General features: G+C 33.7%; 2 long non-coding RNA genes across 2 annotated transcripts; one reads left to right on the top strand and one right to left on the bottom strand.

The window, feature by feature from the left end:
* Positions 1 to 2,478: 2,478 nt before the first annotated feature.
* Positions 2,479 to 3,033, bottom strand: LOC128033741 (uncharacterized). The gene is made up of 2 exons (XR_008189766.1): positions 2,885 to 3,033; positions 2,479 to 2,750 (listed from the first exon to the last, which is right to left on the bottom strand). It is a non-coding gene; the product is annotated as an uncharacterized LOC128033741 (long non-coding RNA).
* An 87-nt stretch (positions 3,034 to 3,120) lies between these two features.
* Positions 3,121 to 5,746, top strand: LOC128033742 (uncharacterized). Its single transcript, XR_008189767.1, has 2 exons — positions 3,121 to 3,603; positions 5,400 to 5,746. It is a non-coding gene; the product is annotated as an uncharacterized LOC128033742 (long non-coding RNA).
* Positions 5,747 to 6,136: the final 390 nt, after the last annotated feature.

The following is a 6,136-nucleotide window of genomic DNA, read 5'->3' as shown; positions in this document are numbered from 1 at the left end:
TCTCGGAAACCACACCGCTCACTCTGACATACAACTAATCTACAACTGTTAAAGAAGAGAGTGGATAAGTTTAACAAGCTCAATGAATGCCTAAAACAACTACCAGGCAAACAGTTCATCGAGCATTAACGAAACAACAATACATCATAACCTTGACAGTTCCAACTTTAGTGTCATAATATACTTACTCGTGCATTATTATTAGTTCTTTTACATGGTAAACATATTCACTATTAAGCATATATTTTATTACATATATAATCACCTAACATTCAAGCATATATCACAATATTCAAAAACAGGTTTATAGATAAACTGCATAATGGTCACACGTCATATAAACACATATCATAATACACACATATTCATAATTTAAGATAATTTGGCACTTGAGCTATGAAACATAAAAGTGATCTCTATCATCACTCATCGGATACGCGGATCTCCAACACACCAGACATAGACTCATAAAGTCAAACATGTCCCAAAAGTGAAGCATAAAGCTAACACTCTCCTTATTTCCCCTCACATGTCCCGTTGAATGGAGCTTAACTCACATTTCCTTATCCCTCTAACATGTCCTAGGGCCTCAATGCCCGAATTCACTATACATATAGGTGAGTACTCACAATCCTATGGCATGCCAACTATGTCCAATGGTTTCAAGATCACAAGGCCAAAATATGCAAAGTCAAACACATATCACTTACCGATTATCCGTACACAATCACTGCAAATTTGCATCTTTAGCAAAATACTGTCACTAAGATTTAACATATACAAAACATGTACATATTTGCACTTTCACAACAGTTATCATAACCATATATCACATGTTATAGCATCTCATCTCAATTCACATATTTACAAACACATAAGCATTTTGTTTATAAGATAACATAGGTATGGGAAAGCTTACACTCGGAATTTAGAGTAAGAGTTTAGGCTACTACTAAATTCCCAAATAATGCATTAAATCATGTCCACAAGTAATTATTCCAAACATTCACCAATTATGCTTTCGTCAAAAAGCCAAAAGCTCAAACTAACTTTTCCTTGCCTTTATCTCTACTCTTAGAAGGTTCTATCGAATCTGAAACTTCAACACAACAAATTCACACAACAATACATCTAAAAATCAGTCAAGGACTCATTACAAGCATACAAACATAAGCCTAAGCTACGTTTTCATGTAATCGAAACCTTTAACATAGCCAACTAAAAACTCAAATATCTCGCTCTATACTCAATATTTTCGCCTAAAACCAATTTCGTTCATCTTATAATTCACCTACAACTAATTCTCAACCTTTAAAATACAATAAAATACTAAATTCATCATATCGACTTTTTGACATGTTTTATGGCTATTTTCTGAAAATTCATTAAAACTCAAGAAATCTTTAACGAAACTTCAAAGTAAGTTTAGAAACCTCTTAATCATGTTAAAAAAAGTTAAAAAACACTTTGAAATAACGTTTTTATGCAAAATCCCAAAATTCACCATTAACGACCCAATTTTCGACTTTTATTCAAAACATGTGATTTAATGGCTAAAAATTCAGTTTAAAAGACTAGATAACATTAAAAACTAATAGAAAGATGAATGATTACCTTAGATGACGAAAATCCAAGTGTTTGATCGAAAACTTGAAAAACCCGAAAGCTTGACAATGTAGAAAACTATGGTGATTTTGGATGTTTTTATTAATATTTAATGGAGGTTTAAAGTTGTAAGGATAATGGAAATCAAATGACTAGAGCTTGGAATCAAAATCGAATGGAGAGGGCGAGGGAAAACAAATGGACAGCAACAAGAATGGGAGGGAAAGAACTAACGTGAAATATATGTAGGTGGGGGAAGTATTAGGTTGAATTTTAAATTTTGGTTTAATTGCTTCATAAAGACTCACAAATTTGATTCTGTTATAAATCAGTTCTATTTTCAAAATTAAAATTATTTAAAACTCATTTTCAGAAATTAACTTAATTTTCTAAAATCATAGTAAAAAAATTGTCGATAAACCATGTCACAAAATTCCGAACACTCTAAGGCTAAAATTCCTAAATTACCCCTAAAACTCGTAGACCGAATTTTGGGGTGTGATAATTAAAATGTCAATTGACATATAACAACAATTAAAAAGATATAGGTTCGAGTATGTTTCATAGCAGTTTTTATTTAAGAGTTGATGAAGTATTATGGGTAGAAGTAAACATTATGATTATATAAAAATATTAAAAATATTAAAAGAAATGTGTATTAAATTATTTAAAATCATTTTACATTAAAAAATAAGTAAAATCATATTTATGATAATAAAATTTATATATTTTAAATTATTATATTAAAAATTATATAATTATTATATAATAACAAAATTTATAATGTTGGGTTATATCTACTTAACCTTCTTAATGGTTAATAATAAAATTTAGTTATAAAATTATTGTAATCACTGAATTTTGTCCGAATAATTTTGTGTTAAAAAATTAAAAAAAATTAAAAAAATTACATTTTGACCCCTGTACTTTTTTGAAATTACATTTCAACCCCTAAACTTTTCTAAATTACATTTTGACCCCTAAACTTTCTCAAAATTACATTTCAACCCCTAAACTTTCTCTAAATTACGTTTTGGCCCCAAAAATTTTGCTGTATTTATATTTTGGTCCCTCTGACAGCAATCAGCCCAACTTGCGCCTGCAACGGCGGCGGCCGGCCTACCTCTCCCTAGCCCACTTGCTACCTGCAAAAAGAAAGAGAAATCAGCTATAAAAAGGGGTTTAAACCCCAAAATCAAGGGGGGGTTCTCAACATAAAAAAGGAAGAAAAAACAGCAAAGAAACCAAAAAAATCAAAATAGCAGCAAGCAAAAGTCACCGCCGTCGCACCAACGCCAACGTGCCCACCGTCGTCAACACCTACAACTCAAACAAGCAAAGCAACAAGCAAAAAAGGAGAAAATAAAAACAGCAATTGAAAACAAAAAAAAAGAGAAAAGAAGAGAAGAAGAAAGAAGAAGAGAAGAGGAGACGCCGGAGACCATCGCATCGGGCGGAGGAAGTTGCGACGGCGAGGAAGAGCAAGGTCGAAGGGAAGAAGGAAGAAGAAGGAAAGGAAAAAGAGAGGAAAAAAGGAAAGAAGAAAGAAAGAAGAAATGGAAAGAAAAAAAATAAAAATTACAACAGCTGGGCCAACCCGACCCGACGACCCGGGTCTGACCCGAATAGTAGACCTGACCCGTGCTGCCAGCAGGCCACACCACCAGCAACAGCAGGCCTGCTCCAAGAAAAAAACCAAAAAAGAAACAGCAAAAAAACAATAGGCCAGCAACTAGAAAAACAAAGCAGGCCCAAACCAAGCCCAGTGCAGCCCAATCCAGCAGCAGATTCAACCCAACAAGAAGCTGGCCACCCCAAGCCAGCACCAGCAGCCCAGGCCCGCGCGCCAGCCCAGCAGAGAGGAAAAAAGAAAAAAGAAAGAAAGAAGAAAAAAAAGAGAAAAAAACAGAAGAAAAAAAGAAAAAAGAAAAAAACAAGAAAAAAGGGGTTCAATTTTGTGTTACCCGTTCGGTGAAGCTCGTGTCTCGAGATTTTTCGGTAATTTCGTTTTTTAATTTTAATTTAATGCTCGTATTTTTTTCCGTTTTAATATTATTAGTATTTTATGCATTTTTATATTTTGGCATTTATATCTTTAATTTCATTTAATTTAATTCAATTTTTATTTTATTTTATTTTATTTTAAATACTTTTAATAAATAAGGCAACGAATCGATTTAACATGAACTCGTTGATTTCATCGCTATGTTGGGTGAATATCACCGGTTCGCGTTAAAATCGATACGCCCTTTTAAAAATCGAAAATATTCAAAAAATTAGTATTTAAAAAAAATTGACCTTGTTTCATAAATTTCCGTATTTCAAAAAAAATCCTCGTGTTTCATAATTTATCAAAATTTTTGTGTTTTCGTGTTTTCAAAAAATTTTCTTGTTTCAAAAATCTTCGTGTTTTCAAAAATTATTATTTTGTTTCAAAGTTCTCGTGTTTAAAGACAAAAAAAAAAGGTTTTCTCAAGTTTCAATCGGATCACAATTAAATATTAAATTGAACTTGTATTTTTGAAAATTAAGACAACACGCGTTTTACGAGATACCAATTTTGGGCGTCGCGAGGGTGCTAATACCTTCCTCGCTCGTAACCGACTCCCGGACCCTAATTTTCTCTGGATTTTTACGTGGACCTAAAATTGCCTCTTTTTTAGAAAAGTTTAAAAATAAATTTTTCTTCTGAAAAGAGAATTTTGTAGGTGTCCGAGCACACCTGGAAAAAAGATCGGTGGCGACTCCTTTTCAAATAAAGTCGAGATTCAATTTTCAAATTTTCAATAATCACTTCAATTAGCGCCCGTACTCAAAATTTTTAGGTCGCTACAGCTGGCGACTCCACTGGGGAAAAAATGTTTTTGAGAGTCGAGTCTGATGTTAAACGCGTGTTGTCAAATTTTTAAAATCCTTTGTTCAAATTAATTTTTAATCGTGATCCTTGAATTTTATTTTTTGAAAAGTCATGCATTTGCATTCGGTTTTTTTTAATTAATATTTTTCTAACTTGTTTTTTCTTCCTTTTTTTTTTCAGCTTTAAGTTTTACGTTTTTTTAGTTGTTTTAGTAAAAATAAAATTTAAAAGGTTTGTGAGTTTCTCCCCACACACTGTGCACTTGCATTTTTTGCATAACATGAGCTCTCTACCCAGGCTCTGTCCGTTTAAGTGGAAGTAAACGCTATGCCTTCGTGAGTTAACTCGTCCCTCCGCACAGGCTAGTGAAATACTTCCGGGTTACATATGACTTATGCTTTCGTGAGTTAACTCGTCCCTCCGCATAGGCATAAGTAAATGTAATCCCTCGAATTGAGCTCGTGAGCCTGTGATGGGTGATGACCGAGACTCCGTACTAACCTTAGTAGGTGACAGTATGGACAATTCGAGTACCTTTCTAGAACCAAAACCACATATAGTGAACCGTACGAGCCACCCAATTAGAGCCATGCCGAACCTCCGTCCGTCGAATAGTCATCAAAATAAGTACACGGGAGAAACGCCTCTTACCTTTTATTTCTTTTGCATTTACACTTATTTAATGAATTGAGTCTGTTTAATAAATTGGGCCGGATAGATTGTCTGATGGTATGTGGGGTAGGTTTCTTGTAAAGCATATTGGGGCAAGAAAAAAGAAAAAATGTGGGTCTTTTCCACCAAATTGCATGATTGAATAGCTTAATTTGTTAAATTTTCCATAGTCTTTAGTTTTCTTTTTTTCCTCTGTTTATTTCTATTGTGATCTCTAACCAAGGTTATTTGTTCTTCATTTTATTTTTTTTATCATGCATCATAGACATCTCATTATGAAGGTATTGGTTAAAGATTGGTTGCCAAAAACGGGTTTCTGATGGAGAAGTCAATTACACAAGTAACCGAGAAAAATGCCGTAGTCCGAGACTGGTCTTTGAGGACCCAAAAAGCAAAAGGGGATAGTTTAAAAGAAAGATATATCTCCGATCTTCCTGAGCATATGACTTCGAACGCTTTACAGAATAACTTCGAAGACTTGACTAGGATCTGGAAACAATGAGACTCAAACACTATGAGCATCTTCATCGACAAAATATTTTGTAATCGACTCTTTTGATAATTGAAACGCCAAAATATGGGGCTATCTTGAAATCAACACCATTTTTTGCATATTTACGCATGACTAGCATCCATTGGTCATTCATTCATTCATTGATTCATTGCATATACATATCACCCTAATCATTCACTGAGACTAAAACAATATAATCCACAGTTGCGACACTCCAAGTCTGGAATCACTTCATTCTTATAGAACGCGTTTAAGGGCTAGGGCTATGGATGTTGAATTCAATGAGAGTGATACAATTGAGGATCTTTCAACGATACGCCCTTGTCCTCCAGGATATGTTTTGAACAACTGGACTGCTGAGGACCTCATTGTAGTTTTTAAGTCCCTTTAGAGTAATGCTCAATGTTAACCCTTCATTTTGTGTGTCCTTAAACAGTAGGGTTCCTTTTGTAAGAGCTTATGTTTGCTCTTTATCATTTCAATGAACA

Source organism: Gossypium raimondii, chromosome 10, assembly GCF_025698545.1.
Source record: "Gossypium raimondii isolate GPD5lz chromosome 10, ASM2569854v1, whole genome shotgun sequence".
Taxonomy (NCBI): domain Eukaryota; kingdom Viridiplantae; phylum Streptophyta; class Magnoliopsida; order Malvales; family Malvaceae; genus Gossypium; species Gossypium raimondii.
This window is presented reverse-complemented; position numbering and strand designations above follow the sequence as displayed.